The 21,253-nt window shown below is 40.8% G+C and overlaps 1 protein-coding gene across 1 annotated transcript in view; it reads right to left on the reverse strand.

Moving 5' to 3' along the window:
* Positions 1-18,179, reverse strand: part of IRAG1 (inositol 1,4,5-triphosphate receptor associated 1) — a 79,882-nt gene extending 61,703 nt beyond the window's left edge. The window contains exon 1 of the mRNA XM_087921097.1: positions 18,052-18,179. The gene's annotated coding sequence lies outside the window, so the exon portion shown is untranslated. The remainder of the gene's footprint in view (positions 1-18,051) is intronic.
* Between the last annotated feature and the right edge of the window lie 3,074 nt (positions 18,180-21,253).

Raw genomic sequence — 21,253 nt, forward strand, 5'->3', positions numbered from 1 at the left:
TGATACAAATTATTCCCATTAGAAATAGTTCCTTCTCTCTTTTTTGGAACACCAGGTTTAAATCTTCTGTTTACATGTGAAATCTCAAGAAAAAAAATGGCTCCCAATTCAATCTCCATTTATAGATTTTTAGATGTGAGGGTGTACTGTACATTAAAGGTTACCACACTAGAAATTAGTCAGCACTATCATTCAAAGAGAAGTGCTGAATTTACAGTCAAAAGGATTGGACACCAGAGCAGAATACATTAAACATTGGTCAAAATAGACATCTGAAGAGGTTGTTCATTATATCTTCCCTTTCTTTTCAAGGCGTACCAAGGTTCAACAATTTGTATCACAACAATTATTTGAAGGATAAAATGAAGAGATCTGAGGCCATCATATGATCTGGTATCACAGGAAATCTTTTTTCTACATACGGGTAATCTTTGACTTACAACCATTCATTTAGTAACTTGTTTGAAGTTACAATGGAACTGGAAAGAGTGACTTATGATAGCTGTTCACACTTACCACCACTGCAACATCCCCATGGTCATGTGATCAAAATTTGGAGGCTTGGCAATGGGTTCATATTTATGATGATTGCAGTGTCCCAAGGTTATGTGATCACCTTTTGCCACCTTCTTTACAAGCAAAGTCAATGGAAAAGCTGAGTTCACTTAACAACCGTGTTATTAATTTAACAACTACAGTGATGCACTGAACAACTGTGCAAGAAAGTTCATAAAGTGGGGCAAGACTCATTGAACTGCCCCGCTTAGAAACAGAAATGTTGGGGTCAATTATGGCAGTAAATCAAGGACTACTTGTACAAGAAAGAGATAGTGTATATACAAATATAAAAGCGATGTATGTAACTGACAAAGGGAAAGACTATCATTTTGGATTACAGTTTTGTAGCATTAAATTTGATAAATAAATCTCAAAGCCCCAGCATACATTAAATTAATCCTATTATTTTGCAAAAACTGGTGTAAAAACAAAAAAAATCATGGAGGAAAGAAAATTACCTAAGGTGCACACAATGAATATAAGTCTCAGGCACTGTAAACTGACATTCAGCTCAGTCTTCCCAAACTTGGCCAATGTGTTCTGTTCAATCCCATAACCAGAATTGCTAAGAATTCTGGTTGCTGAAGTCCACACAGTAGAGATACCAAGCCTGAGGAAAGATTGAAATCACTGATATTTTTGGTACCCAGCCAAAGCGCTAAGATATAGTTTATGAAGTTTTAATTTTACAAAAAAAACTGTGGAAATGGTAAGATCCTAATTAATTTGTATATGAAAATGGAAAACAAAGAAACCAAGAACTTACAAAAAGCCAATTATGTAATCAAATAGCCCTTCATGATTTCACTGCAAAGAAACACCAAATAAATGAACTACTGCATATACAGGATAATGATGGTGTTATCCATTCATTCATGTCCAATTCTTGGCAATTGTATGGACAGGTCTCTCCATGTCTTCTGATCTTGCACTACTTCTTTGAGTTGTTCTATGCTCTGTCTGGTGTCAGCTTTGATGGTGTCATTATACAAAGTAGTTTATACACGAAGCCCAGCCAGAAAAACCTATTTAATTCTCATCTGTATATTACATGTTTTTTAAAAATGCAGTTGTTCACACCTCTCTGTAATGTTGGAAACTAAAAGTTATCATTGCCAGGGGGAAATATGGCTCCAGAAGTCAAGAAGGGAAAACAAATTGGTAACAGGAATACTGATTTGAGAAAAATAATTTTGCCTAATTTACAAAAGGCAAAAACCTATTAAAACACAACTCAGTTTTAATCAAATATCAACTTTTACAGGTGAAACTCAAAAAATTAGAATATCGTGCAAAAGTTCATTTATTTCAGTAATGCAACTTAAAAGGTGAACCTAATATATGAGATAGACTCATTACATGCAAAGCAAGATAGTTCAAGCCATGATGTGTCATAATTGAGATGATCATGGCTTACAGCTCATGAAAACCCCAAATCCACAATCTCAGAAAATTAGAAAATTGTGAAAAGGTTCAATATTCTAGGCTCAAAGTGTCCCCCTCTAATCAGCTAATTAAGCCATAACACCTGCAAAGGGTTCCTGAACCTTTAAATGGTCTCTCAGTCTGGTTCAGTAGGAATCACAATCATGGGAAAGACCGCTGACCTGACAGTTGTGCAGAAAACCATCACTGACACCCTCCATAAGGAGGGAAAGCCTCAAAAGGTAATTGCAAAAGAAGTTGGATGTTCCCAAATTGCTGTATCAAAGCACATTAATAGAAAGTTATGTGGAAGTGTGGAAGAAAAAGGTGCACAAGCGGCAGGGATGACCGCAGCCTGGAGAGGATTGTCAGGAAAAGGCCGTTTAAAAGTGTTGGGGACTTTCACAAGGAGTGGACTGAGGCTGGAGTCAGTGCATCAAGAGCTACCACACACAGACGGATCCTGGACATGGGCTTCAAATGTCGTATTCCTCTTGTCAAGCCACTCCTGAACAACAAACGTCAGAAGCTTCTTACCTGGGCTAAAGAAAAACAGAACTGGTCTGTTGCTCAGTGGTCCAAAGTCCTCTTTTCTGATGAGATCAACTTTTGCATCTCATTTGGAAACCAAGGACCCAGAGTCTGGAGGAAGAATGGAGAGGCACACACTGCAAGATGCTTGAAGTCCAGTGTGAAGTTTCTACAGTCCGTCTTGATTTGGGGAGCCATGTCATCTGCTGGTGTTGGTCCACTGTGCTTCATTAAGTCCAGGGTCAATGCAACCGTCTACCAGGAGATTTTGGAGCACTTCATGGTTCCTTCCACAGAGGAGCTTTATGGGGATGCTGACTTCATTTTCCAGCAGGACTTGGTACCTGCCCACACTGCCAAAAGCACCAAAACCTGGTTCAATGACCATGGGATTACTGTGCTTGATTGGCCAGCAAACTCATCTGACCTGAACCCCATAGAGAATCTATGGGGCATTGCCAAGAGAAAGATGAGAGACATGAGACCGAACAAGGCAGAAGAGCTGAAGGCCGCTATTGAAGCATCCTGGTCTTCCATAACACCTCAGCAGTGCCACAGACTGATAGCTTCCATGCCACGCCTCATTGAGGCAGTAATTGCTGCAAACGGGGCCCAAACCAAGTACTGAGTACGTATGCATGCTTATACTTTTCAGAGGTCCGATATTGTTCTATGTACAATCCTTGTTTTATTGATTGCATGTAATATTCTAATTTTCTGAGATTGTGGATTTGGGGTTTTCATGAGCTGTAAGCCATCATCATCACAATTATGACACATCGCTTCCTTGTGCATAAGATAGTAAAACAATAAATCACAGTTCACTTAGATCAGGGATCCTCAAACTCTTCAGCTCATTGATCTTTTCATGAAGTTTCAAATTGTTAACTAGACCCCAACATTGCATAAAAATAATCTGATGAATCCCTCTTTAATTAATAATAACAACAGCATCAACAACTCCTTTGATAATTAAAAACAACAACAACAACAATCCCTTTGATAGTCTCATTGAATTTTGGGAGTCAATACTGACCACTTAGGAAAAACCTGACCCAAAATTTCTATGGCTAAACAAGACAATTGTTAAGTGAGTTTTGCCCCATTTCACAACCTTTCTTGACACAGTTGTTGAGTGAGTCACTGCAATTGTCAAGTTCGTAACAGATTGTTAAGAAATCTGTTAAATTTCCCCCCATTGGCTTTGCTTGTCAAAAAGGTTTCAAAAGATGATCCCATGACACCTTTTGGGACACTGCAAGCATCATAAACACTTGCAGTTACCAAGTGCCTAAATTTTGATCACATGATCACAGGAGTGCTATAATGGTCTTAAGTGTGAAAAAAAGGTCATAAGGCAGTTTTTTCATTGTCATTGTAATTTCAAATAGTCACTAAATGAATGTTTCTAAGTCAAGGACCATCTGTAATAATTGATTAGGCAAATGATCTGGGAAGCCCAAGGCTAAAGACCGAATTTGGAAATTGAAGACACATATAGGAAAAGTCTATTACAAACTAGTTCTATATAATGCCAAGAGACTTGTATGACTGACTCTATGTAAGCCACTAGGAACTGCGCTTGAATCAAGAGGAATTTGCCTTTCTTTCTATGTTGTTTTCCCACACGATGTCTACTTCAAAATCCACTGGCTTTCTAGTGAGCACATTGCAATGCACCCTCCACACACTATTTCTGGAGATCATTCAGAAACTTCAGCTCATAGAAAATATCTGAAAATTGTCTATTGATGAAATAGAAAAAACAAGATAGAAAAAAAGGCTATCATAGGTGTGGGCAACCGGTACTTTATGGACAACTACGCATTACCTTTTTAAAAGACAAATCTCTTGAGATTTCACTTTCAGAATTCTCTGCCCCCTGTTTTATCTGGCGACATCATTTCATCAACAGCCTACTCATGTCACTGATGTTGCTGCCTCCAAATGGCAGTGGTAGTAAATCTCCTACTGCAAGGTCAAAATATGAGCAAAACAGAGTAGAACTCAGAACTACAGAAAGTTGAGTACAGGTACTCAAACACAAAGAGCAGGCAAAGTTTGAAGGCTTGAAACTTCAGAACTGCACTTTTCTCAGGCCTAACTAACTGCAGGGGGAAACTATTTGTTAAACAGTTAGAAACAGCCAATAATGATTTCCAAGGATAGGCCACAGGTGACACGGGGACAGGCCAAAGAAGACATAGGATGGTGTTTCGGAAGAGCATTCCAACATACTTAAGATATGTGTTAACAGAATAGAATTAGTAGAATACTTTATTTGGCCAAGTGTGATTAGGCATACAAGGAATTTGTCTTCGGTGCAGAAGCTGTTAGTTTACATGCAAAGCAGTAGAGTAATAATAATCATAATAATGATACCAATAAGACAGGGTGATAGAGAACATGAGAAGGATAATAATACCAGAGTCCAATATACTTAGACATAACATGGTATTATGAGGATTAGATGTTCAGCAGAGTGATTGCATGAGGGAAAAAACTGTCCATGTGTCTAAGTTGTTTTGGCATATAATACCCTATATAGCAGCATCATTGCTTTAGGTGTCAAACCTACCTGAATGAATATGATGATTAAAGATTTAAAAAATACCTATTATGGCTCTATATTGCTCATTTAAAAAATATGTGGCTCATGGTTGCAGAAAGAGCCCCATCTTTCACAGCTGCTCATTAATTCTTAAACTCAGTACTAAGTACTAAAGAAAAAATGAAAATGAACATCGTGAACCACATTTTGTACCTTGGAGAATCAATTTACTACTGAGGCTGCAGTAACATGCTTAGGAAATACAGCATATAAAAATATAAGGACAGAGAAAGACCTGCTTCAAGTCCTAATTATGTCAGTGAATTTCTTCTCTCTTCTCTGAATATCCCCAGCATTTAAGAGCAATACCAATAGCCAGTTAGAAATTCTGATACTAAAAACAATGAGACAAATTCAGGATAGAGAACTGTTCATAATACTCTAACTAGGCACTTTTTAGGAAGAAAGGCATACACTCTTTGACTATTGATTTATGATGGACCAAAGCAATGCCATATCTTTCATTTGTAAAAATATTTTTTTTAACTTGAGAATCAGGACTTTGCCAGAAAGTACATTAATTTACACAGAAGGAAGCCTACACAAAACTTGAAATGACAATTTGAGAGATCTGGCCGTTTAAGAATATGCCATTTGGCTAGCTGCCCATGGGTCTGAACACTCGAGAATACCATTGGGATTACAATGAAAATGTTAAAATAGTTATCCCACATTGGTTATTTATTTTTAGTACCATTAATTCTAGTTCACCCAAAGGTTCTTCGACCAGAGGCCTGTTTACAAAAAGTTTGGGCTGTTTGCATGACAAATTGCTTGATTCATTCTGTACGAAAACAGAAGATTCATAAGGTATTCTAGTCATGATTTTTTAATCTATTTGTTCTATAAGCAATGTGAGCTTGTGTATATTGGCAGAAGAAAACTGTTCCTTCCTCTTAGTTTTTATAAAAAATCTAAACGTGTATTTGACAGACAAAAAAAGCCAAAGTTCCTGACGGGGAAAGAACCCTAAAGTACATAAAATAAATAGAAAATATACTTTCTGGTACATTGGATCCTACTGCAGGTAGTCCTTGACTTATGGCCACAATTTAGCCTAAAATTTATGTTGCTACTGAGACTTTGTTAAGTGAGTTTTGCCCCATTTTACAGCCTTTTTTGCCACAGTTGTTAAGTGAATCACTAAAGTTATTAAGTTAGTAACTGAATCTGACTTCCCCACTGACTTTGCTTGTCAGAAGGTCCCAAAAGATAATCACATGGCCCTGGGATACTGTAATTGTCAAAAATATGAGTCAGTCCCCAAGCATCTGAATTTTGATCACGTGACCTTAGAAATGCGGCAGATGGTTGTAACTGTGAAAAATGGTCATGCCACTTTTTTCACTTTGTAATTTTGAATGGTCACTAAATGAACTGTTGTAAATTGAGGACTATCTATATTTGGAGAAAATGAGAGTATAGGTAATAAAGCCATTTAGTAACTCATGAGAGTATATTTCTTATAATTCAGTTTTACTGTTTAAAGAAAGCTCCAATATTTACTTATTGGGCCAAATGCACTCTTAAATCAACCATGATTCAGCAATTATTGGGGGGCAGGGCAAGCCCTTATGTGGGAACAAGATGCCAGAGAAGCACAGTATTCTGCAAAAAAATGCCTCCCTGCCTCTCCATCACATGCATCTATCCAGGGGTGGGATTCAAATATTTTAACAACTGGTTCTGTGGGTGTGGCTTAGGTGGTGGGTGTGGCTTGATGGTCATGTGACTGGGCGGACATGGCTTGGTGGTCATGTTATTGGCTGGGTGTGACCAACTCAATATCACTCACATCAAGGCACGCATCTCCTCGCCTGGCCTCTCATAAATGTGGAGATGCTGCAACAGTCCTAAGTGTGAAAAATGGCCATAAGTCACTTTTTTCAGTGCCATTATAACTTGGAATGGTCACTCCACACAAGCAAAGTACAGCAAAGGAGGGGAAAAAAACTCCAGAGAAGTTCCAGAGACAGGAAGTCTAGTCCTGCCAAAAATGTAATTAGGGTTAACGGAGAGGCAGTTTCTGTAAGCAACACCAGAATGTTTCCTTCCTGCCTTCCTTACAGGATTAGACCAATAATTTCTTCTAACAACTGGTTCTCCGAACTGCTTAGAATGTTAACAACCGGTTCTAGCAAATAGGTGTGAACTGGTAGAATCCCACCCCTGCATCTATCTAACAGTTAAATATTCCTCATGCACACAAAATATGGTCAGTTTCTATTTCAGCTGGACAACATATTGTTCCATAGAAAAAGCCATGATTAATATGATACTGCGATGATAGCCGTATCCCAAACACCAGTAGTTATCAGCACTATTTACAGCCTGTTGTGCTTAGCCCCTTCTTCAGCATTCCAGAAAGCTCTTCTGATTTGATGGAATAGCTTTTATATGTGTGGAAAATCTAATGAAACCTGACTAAACGATGTTCTTTCTAGAGTGCAGAGTACCTTCATATAAAGATGCCCTTGAGTTAAACTTGACTCTGGGTACAGACAGAATCATATGATTTTCTTGGCAATAATGTGGATGACTTGCCAGTGACTTCTTCCATGATGTTTTTCAAGTTTTTACTCTAGGCTATAGCTTGGGTGCTCCTCAAGATCTTGCAAACAAATACTAGCAAAGCCTGATCTTAGTCAAGCACAGACAAAATTCATTCGTGCTTGTTTGCACCGGCAGTTATCTTAATTTGTTTTCAAATAGCTGGAGACCTAATCATATCTACCTTACAAAACCTATTCTTTTCACATATTCCTTGTTGCTCAGGGAATTGGGAATGGTTTTTTGCTCTAGAAAAATAAGAATGTTTTCTAGGCAGACTAAAGGCAAGTGAATACAAATAAACAGAGACAGAAATCCAATGGCAAAATACTAGGAATTTAGCCCAATGTATTTAAAATATATAACAATCTGCTCTCCAAGTGGTATTTGTATGTTAATGAGGGCACCTTTCCTCAAACTACTGAATACAAATAGCAAATAATAGAGAAGAAAGAGAAAATCTGAGCAGGTTTGAACTCCAAACTACCTTTTGGAAACCTCCAGGGGAACCACTGGTAATGTACAAGAGAGAAAATGTTAGTACTACTCTCTCTTCTAGCAAACTATCACAAAAGGACAGGAGGGAAGATGTTTGGCTTATGTTACTGGTGCCCCCAACTGGGATATCTGGTTACTTATACTACTAGGGAATTACACAAGGCTGTCACTGGTTCCAATTTTGTCATAGGTTTGGCAAAAGCCCAATATAAATACTTAAGATGCAAACTGTGTAACCATTTGTGATAGTGGTCCTAGTCTATTTTATGTTCTTGTTATTCTGAAGATACTATATCTGGATATAATGTATTGTTGCTCTTTCTTTATTTGGAGCTGGAAGACTCCAATACATATTCCACTCCCAGACATGATTAAGAATAATTAAGTCCTAGTAACTTCAATGTGTTTTAAACATATTCACACTTTGAACCTAAATGCAATCTATGACATTTCAGGCAAAATGTTTTTGGAGAATACAGTCCTAATATGATGGTTGGGGCTAGTCTCCTTGAAGTAATCACAGGCATGGCAGTGAACTGTTGTCAATTCTCACATCAGTTAAAGAATGTAATTGCCATAGTAACCGTGGAGGCATTTAAACAGAGCAACAGACTTTTTATAGCATCTTTTTGCTTGTTAAACTGGCATGTGCTCTTATATTCAGAGCAGATACAAGATGGCTTTTAAGGCAAACATGAATGAAAAGAATTAAATAAGGTCTTCATTTTGCCATAGATAAGATATATGATTTGCAAACTCTTGGGAGTATTAAGAGTCTTTTGTGTGATCAGTTACTTTTATATTTTCTCTATGTATAAAATAAAGAATGACTAGTATTCAGTTCTATAGAGAGAAGAAACCGTTAGAAAATTCTCACCTGACCCAAAGTTTTTGCTGAAGTAGCATTTTCAATCTGTTCTCAAATTCAGACTTCTTTCTGAGAAAACATTGTGTTAAGTTTGAGCAATGAGAGGCTGAACCAGAGCATGAGTGCAACAGTACTTTATTTACAAATAAAGGGCTGACCGTGCTTGCCAAGCCTGGAACTGGCTCGCAGCAATCAGCAGCCAGTTGGACCCCGCAGCCTGCTTTTATAGCTGGCTGCTGGGGAGAACTGACCAATGGGAATGGGGGAATAACGCCCACACAAGTGAGTGGACCTGAGTGAGAACTCCATGAGTCCTCAGGACATAACACCCCTTCCCCCAGATACGAACACGCATAGTCCTTGAGGTAGATGGGGGTTTGTGTGGCGCGGAGCGGCGCAACTCGGGAACATTGCCTGACTGTTCGGTATCAGTCTGTGACGGTTGAGCTGGCATAGTGTCGCCAACACTCTCTCTGACTGGGCATCCTCGGGAACCACCGGGTTGGTTTCTGGAGTCAAACTCTCGTGGGTTGGATCCGGTTGATCAACTCTCTGGGCGCTGTTATCCGGGTTTGGGCTGACCGGGCGACGCTGGCGCAGGCTGGTCACTGGGTGCGATGTGGCTGGGTGGCGGATGGGACGGTTCCCCTCGACTGGAGACTCTGGATTCTTGTTTGCGAGGTTGCTGAGGCGCCTTCTGAGTTGGTCTATGTGTCTCCTCCAGACGCGACCATCCTCCAGCCTGACTCTATATGATCTCGGCCCGGTGACGGCAATGACCTTGCCGGAATCCAAAGTGGGTCCCCAGCGAAATTCCTTGCAATATCGGCTCCTGTAACATAAAATGTCTAACCCCCGAAGTGGAAGCGAGGGAGAGTCTGGGCAGTATTGTGGGTGCAGTCTATCTAATACAGTCCTCAGGCGCCGGCCCATCAGAAGTTCCGCTGGGGACTTATTGGTGACTGCACAGGGGTTGAGTGCTGGCTCATCAGGAACCGTGAGAGTTTGTGGTGCCAGTCATCTCTGCCAAACCTAGCGAGGGCTCTCTTGGTGGTCCTGACGGCCCTTTCAGCCAACCCATTACTCGCAGGGTGAAATGGGGCTGTGAAAATGTGGCGAATGCCTAGGTTGGCTGCAAAACGGCTGAATTCTACTGATGCGAACTGTGGGCCATTATCGGAGACCAAGGAGTCGGGTAGTCCATGGAGTAACGAACAGGCGCGTTAACACATTGGTGATTGCTAGTGTGGTGGTCGTGGATAGCTGCGCCACGTCTATCCACTTGGAATAAGCGTCCACGACCACTAGGAACATCTTTCCATGCACGGGGCCGGCCAGATCGATATGGATTCTAGACCAAGGGCGCTGGCGCTCTCCCATCTGGTAGGGGTGGCGATGGGGGGAGCAGGACGGGATTCCTGGCAAATGCTGCAGGAACTTACCCAATTGACAATGTCCTCGTCAGACCCGGCCACCACACGTAGCTGCGTGCCAACGCCTTCATTCTCACAATGCCGGGTGTCCTCGTGCAACGCCTCCAGGACTCGGGTACGCAGCGAGGTTGGAATGATCACCGAGTGCCCCACAGTAGACAACCCTGCAAACTGGACAGCTCCTGCATGCGAGTCTTAAAGGGTGCGAATTTGTTATCAACATTGCCTCCCGGCCACCCCCTCCTCACCCAGTTGAGCACCTGGGCGGCGTTTGGTCTGCCTTGGTTTTGGCGGCGATGTCAAGGGCGGTGATGGGCAGGTCCAACTGGGTGATTTCAAAAATGGCATTGACAGGCGCTGGGTCTTCAGCTGGAGCGGGTAAGGGGCAGCGACTGAGTGCGTCAGCGTGGGATAGAGTTTTGCCCGGGCGGTGGATAAGTTTGTATGAGTAGGCCGCTAGGAAAAGCGTCCACCTTGTCATCCGAGGGGAGAGGACTTGAGGTGTCTGTTTGTCAGCCGCCAGTAGGCCCAGGAGGGGCTTATGGTCGGTGACCAGTTCAAGAAGTGGCCAAAAGGAATTCGTGAAACTTTTTCACGGCTGCAACAGCTGCTAGGGCTTCCTTGTCTATTTGGCTGTAATTTCGCTCCGTGGCCGAGAGCGTCCTGGAGAAAAAGGCGATGGGGGCCTCGGCGCTATTGGCGAGTCGGTGACTAAGGACCGCCCCAATTCCAAAGGGGATGCGTCTGCTGCCAGTACTAAAGGAAGGTTGGGGTCGAACTGGATGAGCACTGCCTCTGACGTAAGTAGTGATTTGACGGCGTTAAACGCCTGGTCTTCTTTGTGCCCCAGTGCCACGGTGACTTTTTGTCTAGTAATCTGTGTAGGGGTTCGGCTACTGAGGCTTTATGGGGCAAAAAGGATGCATAAAAGTTTAGGAGTCCCAAGAAAGCTTGTAGCTCCGTTTTGGAGGTCGGTGTGGGAGCTTGTGGATCGCCCTGACCTTGGACTCAGGGGTGAATGCCAGAGGCATCAATTTTATAACCCAGAAAGTCCACCTGTCTAGTGGCAATGGCGCATTTTCTTTTTTTAACTTGAGGCCATGCTGTCTGAACCTCTCTAACACTGCTCGCACTCTCTGGAAGAGTTGGGGTCTGTCCTGGCCGAGACCAAGATGTCGTCAAGTAGGGTACTACACCAGGGAGACCCTGTAAAATCCGCTCCATGAGGGATTGAAAAATACCCGGGCAACACTTACGCCAAATTGGAGACGCTTGCATCGGAAGGCACCCCTGTGAGTGACGATGGTCTGAAGTTCTGCTGTTTGGTTATCAACAGGGAACTGTTGATATGCTTGAGACATGTCCAATTTAGCAAAAATACTGCCCGGTTCGAATGTGTGCAATAAGTGCTGAATGACGGGCACGGGATAGGCGCTAACTTGTAAATATTTATTGATTGTTGTCTTGTAGTCCAAGCAAATTCTCAGGCTACCATCTTTTTGAGGGTGTGACAATGGGCGTCTCCCACTTGGCGAAATCTGTTGGCTCAATGACCCTTGTTTTAGTAGTTTATCCAATTCAGCGTCTAGTTTTGGTCGAATAGCAAATGGAACTCTCCGTGGTTTTAATCTGATTGGGACTGCCTGGGGGTCAACGGTGAGCGAGATGGGGGTTCCATTATAACACCCAGCTCCTCGCTGAACACATCTGCGTAGTCAGCGAATAAGGAGTCAGTGTCTGAGGTTGAGACAGCATGGACTCCTGTTAACCCTAGGCCGAGGTGGGGAAACCAATCGAGCCCCAATAAGGTGGGTAGATTGCCGTTAACTACCACTAGAGGTAGGTGGCCTTTAAAAGCTCTAAAACTGACAAAGAACTTGCCTCTGCCGATCACGGAATGGCCTTCCCCTGGTAGTCCTTCAGACCGAACTGGCATCTCTGAAGCCGGGTAGTAGATAGGCTGGGGTGGAGTCTCTTGAGGGTGTTCCACGAGATTATTGAGAGCGCTGACCCTGTGTCAACCTCCATGTGGCACGGTTTACCTTCTAGGGAAACGGAGAGAGAAATTTACTAACAGAGTGGCAGACGCCTGGCAAGGCGGTGCGTGCGACAGTTTAATACTTGCCTCTGTGGTCCCGAGTGCGAGGACGGGGTCTTTGTGCAGCGCTTTGGGGGCTTGGCAGACTCTGCAATGTGCCCCCTCTTATGGCAGTTGTTGCAAACGGCTCCTTTAAACTTGCAGGTGGCCCTTTGATGTGATCCCCACAGGCTAGGCACAGGGTGATGTGCTTGGGTGGACCGGTGTATTCTTGTTTGGCCCTACCTGCGACCGTCTGTCATTGGTGAGGCGATGGACATCGTTCTCATCGTTGTGGCCTTCCTCCGCTTCCACCTCTTCGGAATGGACTGGGAACGCTGCTAGCTTGGCGCTTGGGCCCTGAATTTCGGTGGCTGAGTTCGTAGCTAGCTCGGCTGCTAGGGCCTCCTCTACCGCTCTGCGCGAGGTTGAGGTCTTTTTAGCTAGCAGTCGCCTCTGTAGGTTGAGATCCTTGACCCCACAAACCAATTGATCGAGGAGCATGTCCTCCAGGTATGTTCCAAACCCGCAGTGCAGGGCTGCTGTTCTGAGGGCGGCCATATATTGGTTGATGGTCTCCTTACTAGATTGCTTCCTCATTCGGAACGTGAACCTCCTGGCGATTTGTGAAGGCCTGGGAGCGTAGTGGTTTGTGAGGATCTCAAGCAACTCGGACCACGGAACGTTTTTTAATTCTCTCGGCGCCACGAGTGCTGCAGCGGTATCGTAAACGGTGGCTCCGCAGTAGATTAGGAAATAGGATTTTTCCTATGCTCTCCCGCATCCGACAGGCCGACCGCATCGATGTAATGATTGAAATGGTTCTTATACGATTCCCACTTCTCTTCGTCTGGTTTAAACGCCGGGAATACTGGATTGGAACTCATGGTGCTGGAACGGCTGGGCTACCTGCGGAGAAATCTCTCTGGGACTACGACGCTCGTGAGTTACTAGTGATATCAGCTCTGGAGAGGTTTTTCGCTACCCTCTCTTTCTCTCTCTCTGGGTTACCACGTTGGCTGCTAGCCGTTGGAGGTGTCTTGATTCGCGCCAAAAAGTGGGCATTAGTGACTCTCTACAGCGCTGTGCTGTGATTCCTACTGGCTCGAAATTCAAATGACACCGCTTGAATTTCGTGCCAATGCAGAGCGGCTGCGGCTCGCAGCGCTTCACTTTCCCGTAGCGAGGCTAACAAGCGGCTACAGACGCTTCTAACTATTTGACTCAGACCGCTTTCTCTGGCTGCGGATCTGCGTTTGCTCTTTTGATCGCTCGTTCGCTAGCTGACCGCCTTCTCTCTGGCTGCGGATCAGCGTTTCCCTTGTTACCAGCCGATCGCTCTCTCTGGGCTGTAGATCGGTGGCTAGTGACTCAGCGGTTGCAAGGTGCTTCTGGTAGCCATCCCATCCTCGTCGCCAGTGTTAAGTTTGAGCAATGAGAGGCTGAACCAGAGCATGAGTGCAACAGTACTTTATTTACAAATAAAGGGCTGACCGTGCTTGCCAAGCCTGGAACTGGCTCGCAGCAATCAGCAGCCAGTTGGACCCCGCAGCCTGCTTTTATAGCTGGCTGTTGGGGAGAACTGACCAATGGGAATGGGGGAATAACGCCCACACAAGTGAGTGGACCTGAGTGAGAACTCCATGAGTCCTCAGGACATAACACATTGTATATTTGTATAATGTCCCTACTAACAGCACGTCTGCAATGGAGGCCTATTCTCAGATTGGGAAGTAGTGAAAGAAGGGTACCTTGTCTTTACTGAGACTTGTTTATACTGATTGTTGCTTCATAGTTTACAGAGCTGGGTATTGCTTCTGATTTGGCAAGATTATAAAAGAAAACCCTAGCTCTTATTCAGTTTACAAGACCTATATAGGAAAACCTTTTAAAAGCTCTCACAGCAATAACCACGATAGGATCCCATTTGTTGGTTCAAGATAGAAGTGAATTAGGATATAGAGCCAGGTCTGAACAGGGATGTTTCTAAAAGAATAGTTTCTGACTTAAATATCACCTGACATTTTAATGAGCTATCCAAACTTTAGTCAGCAATATGGATTTAATGCAATTGAAGTTCTTCCCATGATTGATTGTTGAGTCAACCTACTATATGTGAATTAGAGCAATCAACAGTGACCAATGTGATGTGCAAATATTGTTATTTTATACTGTACTATTGCAGCATATAATGTATTACAGTTTTACAAAGAGTTAAATTGCTATTTTTATTAAGCACAGATAAGCGGGCTCAAATTACCATATTTTGGATGCATTACACAAACATCTAGCTCTCTGGAGAAGGTTCTAGTGGAAATGGAAGAAAAGACAACCAACAACAAGATGTCTGGGCTCGCCATAGGGTGCACCTACGGAAGACCTAAAGCACTAAGTTAGGAACAGATTGTCACAAAGAATATCTGTGTGGTTGCTAAGAGGACATCAAAGTAACGGCACATAATCAGTAGGAAGATGGAAGAGTCAAATATTAACACTATACACAATTGTTATTTGTGCACTATGAAGAAGTAGGCTTCATAATAGCATATCCCATGTTTCTATACATATTGCTTTACTGTGTCTTCTACTATGTTTTACTATGAAAATACTATGCTATTTTCTTTTATTATATGCTTATGTGAACAGAAAAAAAAACATTTCCCCTCACAATAAAATACATGATAAAGCTGACTAAATAGTTAGGAATTCTTTAAAACATGTTATTAATAAATTTGATCCAATTTTCTTCTCACTATACAGTGTAATGCAGAGGTGGTATTGAGCAGGTTCTGGCCAGTTCTGGAGAACCAGTAGCGGAAATTTTTAGTAGTTCAGAGAATTGGCAAATACCACCTCTGACTGGAGATTTTACAGTATTCTTCCCCTGTCATGCCTACAGAACCAGTAGTAAAAAAAATTGAATCCCACCACTGGTGTAATGGTATGAACTGATAGTATCAATAATTTGTACCCATAGATCAATTTATTTCAATTCAGTTTTCCATATTATGATTTTGAGCATAGGCTTCCCTGAAATTTCAGTTAGGGTTTTGTTTTGAAAGTTGTGTGTGTAATAGCTTCCTGAGCAGAACATGACAGTGTTGTTCTATCAACAATCTGGACCACTCTACCTCATCCCCACCTTCAAAGAAAGTTTTTTAAGAGATTTGAATGAAATAAAGACCTCGGGAGATATAAAAACAAGTGATTACTTTTTTTAAAAGGGATATAAAAACGAATTATATTTTTTTAAATTACATCAGGAACCAAACGTTTGAGTGAAGCATTCTGCCCTTTCCTAACCTCACACTCACTTTTTTTTGGCTTTCCTGACCCTTTTCCAGCCCCATCTCTTTTTGTTACTGCTTGCATGTGGCTGATTCTACTATTGTGTCATGGATTAGATCTCATTCATTGCTGTTCCTCTTGAATGGGCTATTTAAAATTTTACACAGGGAGGAAGATTTGACCAAAAGCATATGCACTTTTTAAATGGTCACATCTTTGAAAAGAATCCTTTAAAAATAAGGATAAACTGGGAAAAACCTCCATTCAGAGTGTCAATAAGTTGAATGGAGATATATAACTGATCTACAGATTATCTTATCCTTGCAGGAAAGACTGACATTCAACAGTACCATTTAAAAAGGGAAATAAGATCTAATTGAGGTCAAAACCCAAATAAAGGCAGAAGAATAACACACTCATTGCATGTTCTGGCAAGACATCTTCTCAATAAAAAATCAATGAGTGCTGTGTTATCAAGGCAACTTAATTGTTTGTACATTATGATTTAGAAGTGACAAGTGGTTAATTTCAGGTATATCTCTGCCCACAAGACTTTTTTCAATCTTGCTTGTTTATATCATTAAGCCCTCACTAATACTTTCCTAAAAATAAGATCCAAAGCAAATATTCCTATTTAAAAAGCATTGTTACCTTTCTATAGGTCTTGTTAAAACTCACAAGTTAATATAATTTTCTTGCATGAAAATAAGTGCAATTTGGAAGCTTTCATCTTCATCATTCTAGAATGTCACACCTGAACTGCTACACTTTAATATAAATATAAGCATCCTCCGTTTTCCTGAATGATTTAAAACTTGCTTCAAATTATATATCATCCAACCCTTGAGACTTAAAAGCAAAATGATACCCTGGCCTGGTGGTCTTCCAGGAGCAACATATAATGAAGGCAACCAAGTTATAGTAAATATTTAGGCTCCTTATCCTATTATGCCCTTCATTCTGTCTCACTCGTTCACATACATAACAGTAGGGGATGTTGAAATGTGAGATTAAAGTGTGACATTTCCTGCTTTCATTTTTTGGTTTAGAAAATGATGTCAAACATATCAAAAGTATTCAGGAACAGTGTGGCCCTGAATCTCAAAGACCAGCTATGAAAGCTATTTTCTGATCCTTAGAGCTTAAACTCAAACTCTTAAATATGCATGAATAAGGCAAAAAAGAAAGAAAAACAAATATAGTATGCATTCCAACAGAGCAGTAAATTAAGGGAGAAATGTACATAAGAAATTAAGAACATCAGAAAGCCCAGATATGGGATCTTAACATGTTCTTAAAGAACAGAAAGAACAGAAATAATGTATTCTATTGGAAATAGCACAGTGCTGTTCAACATATTTGCTGTAAAGTGCTATAATGCCATATAAAAATATTTTTCAAACAAGCTATAGGTTATCAACCATATTACAAATATGCAATAAATATTTCCAGAAGTTAGAATTTTGACAAATTTTAATAAAAGAGTACAATGGAATACTTTTAAACCAGCTCAGGTTTGCTTGTATAATTATCCACATAATCTTTCAGTTCATGTGAGCCAACAAACCTGAACAGAGGTATCAGAATACCTAGTATACTTTAAAACAGTTATTAACAAATGTTAATTACCTGCAAAGCAATTACAATCCAACCTGCAATAAGGATTTTTTTTTTAAAGTTCATTTATACTGAATTTTAGAAATCCTTAAAGAAATCTCCAGGATTTTCTTATAGGTGTTTTTAAAAAACAACAAAAACAAAACAAAGCAACAACAGCAACAACAAATGGAGAACCACCCTTCCAATGTCACAGTTTTGGAGACATCTTCTGAAAAGACAGATTCAAAAATCAAGTAGATTCTCCATCAATGCAGGCAATTTGACTCAATGTAGCGTCGAAGCCTATACAGTTGTACATGAGTGCTTGAATGCTTATTTTTACACTCATTTATAAATGGATAGTAGTTAATCACCTCAAATTTTAAATAAAGAAGAGCTGTGCTTAACAATTAAGGTAAAAGCACAATTTACTGATAAAAGTAATTGGTTAAAACATCAGCTGACATTTCTTGAGCATGGTTTTATATGTACTTTCAAAATAGCACAGGAGAAGGAAATGAGCTAAGTACTTTACCAAGATACTCCTGCTTAGGAAACTGAAATCCAAGACAATCAATAAGACTTCATTAAAGCATAATAGGTGGTACTATACCTTTAAGGTGGAAAAAGGTTCCTTGGCTGAAGAAAGTGCAGTGGTTTGCAGTGACCACTTATCTAAAACTGAGCAATTCCTAATTTTCCCCATTCAGCAAAGCTTCTCTCTCTTTCTCTCTCTCTCTCTCTCTCTCTCTCTCCTATTCACTCTGGGAGCTTTTACCATTTAAGGTCAATGTGTAACATCTGGCTCCCTAAACAAAGCTAAAGCACTTGCTAGACTTAGCCAAGCTTCTAACATTAAAAACGCATTTTAAGAAACTATTCAGAAAGCTAAGGGAATGCTTTCCCCTATTTTAGCAAAAATGCTGAAAAAAAGAGAAGCATATCCCTATTAGCATTCTCTCACAGTTTATAACACGAGGACATTACTCATTTCTGAATAACTAAATTTAAAATGGGCACATAGGAAACAGATGAAATCTCAAGATTGTGTTAACTCTTAATGCAGGTGTACGTATTAGCAAAAGCAATTTTCTGGGATCTTCTTTTCACACAACTTGTGAACAAAGCTTTCAACAACATATTAACTACACCTACACATCTTGGAAAAACCTCTGACCCAGTTCCAGATTCAGACTGTATTCTCCTATTTAAAAAGGTAAACTAAAAATTCATATCCAAAAGGATTCTATGTATATCTACTTGCATCTTACATAGTAAGAGGAGAAATAAGCAGTAGTTTATTTTTACACCATGAATCTCACCTAGCACAAAGCAGATTTTAAAATGTGGACTCTCTAAGTTACTTGTAGCCATAAACTCCTAGTTTTTATGGCCTTAGACAGAATAGTGAAATCTTCCATTATTTATCATATCACAGAATCAAAAATGGAATTAGTACACCAGCCCTGTTAATATGCCTTTTTAAAAACCATTAACACTACCTAATTTGCCTACATGGCCTTTTCATGACTGTCTATGGCAGGGGTGTCAAACTCGCACCATCACGTCGTTATGTGATATAGTGCAACTTTCCCCCCTTTGCTAAATCGGAGGTGGGCGTGGCCAGTACATGACACTCTGGCCTGCAGGCTGCGAATTTGACACCCCTGGTCTATGGAGATCCTCAGTCTTCCAGGTCATGGTTGTCTCAAAGGTGCTTTTCCAAAAGGCAACTGGACTTTATTTTTCCTTGAAGACGTTTCATCCAAGAAACTTTTTCAGTTGTTTTCATGACCTATTCTGCAGACATTACTTAAAACACTTGATGTGTTTTCCTCCCCCACCCTTTTTTTTTACTGGTGAATTTAACCATTTTGTCATTAAAAGGTTCTGGGTGAATTTTGCACTATTTTGTAAACAATTTGTTGATTTGATAAAGATAATGCCTTAATACAAATTCTGGATTCCTGGAATCTAGAGCAAGAATCAGTTTGCTATGGTGGTTAAATCATCAGGTTGGAAACTTGTGAGTTCTAGTCTTGCCTGAGACCCAAAGCCTGCTGGGTGACCTTGAAACAGTCACTCCCTCTCAGCCTTAGGAAGCAGGTAATGTTAAACCATTTCCAAAAAGCCTTGGTAGGAAAACTGCAGGAACTGCAGGGCTGCAGGGTAGTCTTCGAAGCTGACAAGGCATTCTGGAGATAGGCAATGGGAAACAATTTCTGTATTGTTGCAATATAGCAATGTCCACAGTCTGCTTGTGGTGTGTGGTGGTCAAAAAAAGCAAGAGGTCAGATATAGCCATGGTGGTGCAGTGGTTAGAGTGCAGTACTGCAGGCTGCTTCTGCTGATTGCTGGCTGCCTGCAATTTGGCAGTTCAAATCTCACCAGGCTCAAGGTTGACTCAGCCTTCCATCCTTGAGGTGGATAAAATGAGGACCCACATTGTTGGGGGCAATATGCTGACTCTGTAAACCATTTTGAGAGGGCGGTAAAACACCGTGAAGTGGTTTATAAGTCTAAGTGCTATTGCCCTGCCTAGTATCACAAGACAAGATCTGCTGCATCCAACAAAAAAGCTGGAACTTGCATTGCAGTGACTCATCTATCATCTTGCCTGTTTGGATGCCGCCTGTAAATACCTCATAGTTGTTAGGAAAACTGCATGATCGTGACTATGAAATCACCAGGAATCCAAACGAATCTTACAGGAAATAATCCATGTTCAATATTGTTGCCTTTGCTTTTTACATCATTAATATTATTGCACTTACTTTCTAATTGTTTATTTTTTTATTATTCAAGTTTTGTAGGGAGCTTTATTCAATAGACAAAGTGGGAATAAGAATGGTAGCATGAGTGTAATGGGCTTATCTCTCTCCCCATAAAATATTAATCACATGGCAGAAGATACTTAGTCACCACCATCCTCACATGGATACTCTTTGACCATTTTCTGGAAAATGTGAAAGACTGAGCATTTGCATTGTGATGCCTCTTTGTTTCATATTTGTCTGTCTATGATCTATCAAATCATAGCCACAATTAACAAGAAGTTTCTGAATAATACCAGAGGGAATATTAGCATCTTCTTCAGATTTTATATAAACACAAATTTTAAATGCAGTGGTGCATCAAGAAGTGTTAGTGATAATTAAATACGAGAAGAGTTAAGAATGTATTGGATTACTGCTGAGTGAACGACAAAAGTAATTGGGTTTTTTTTATGGTTTAGCCGTATTGCATAGACAAAATCATTTAGGATCAAACTGCAAAATAAACACATGAAGGAGGAATGAATGAATGAAGAGGGAGGTGAAAATCAAGGCAGTGGTTACATGGTTTTTAATAAGATCCTAAAAATGAGAGAGAAATAAAGAACAAAAACCAATGTATGAAGTGGTACATGCATGTGATGGAAGCTTGAGTAAGATGCAAACTTTTGGAGAAATATAATGAAGAGTATTGGTTTAGATTAGTCTTAGCATTGTTTTCTTTTTCTAATACCATGCCATTAATTTCACCACCATATTGTTTCTTACTTCTTTTCAGTGCTGGTATAATGCTGCTTATGCCAAAGGGAATATTTGATGGATATGAATGCAAAACTCATATATCAAGACTACAGACACAGGATGGCAGTCCACCACTGAAAGCAATTCTTCACCATATCTGGTATAGAGAGCTGAAATTGAAAGAGTGATGTCAGCTAATCCTGAACTGATTATACTAGGATTGCACAAATGCTTGTGACTATTTGGGTGAAAAGAATGAGCAAAGCATGAAGCACACTGATATTTGGATGTGTAAAAGAT

Source organism: Pseudonaja textilis, chromosome 1, assembly GCF_049901715.1.
Source record: "Pseudonaja textilis isolate UNSWEBS1 chromosome 1, rPseTex1.2, whole genome shotgun sequence".
Taxonomy (NCBI): domain Eukaryota; kingdom Metazoa; phylum Chordata; class Lepidosauria; order Squamata; family Elapidae; genus Pseudonaja; species Pseudonaja textilis.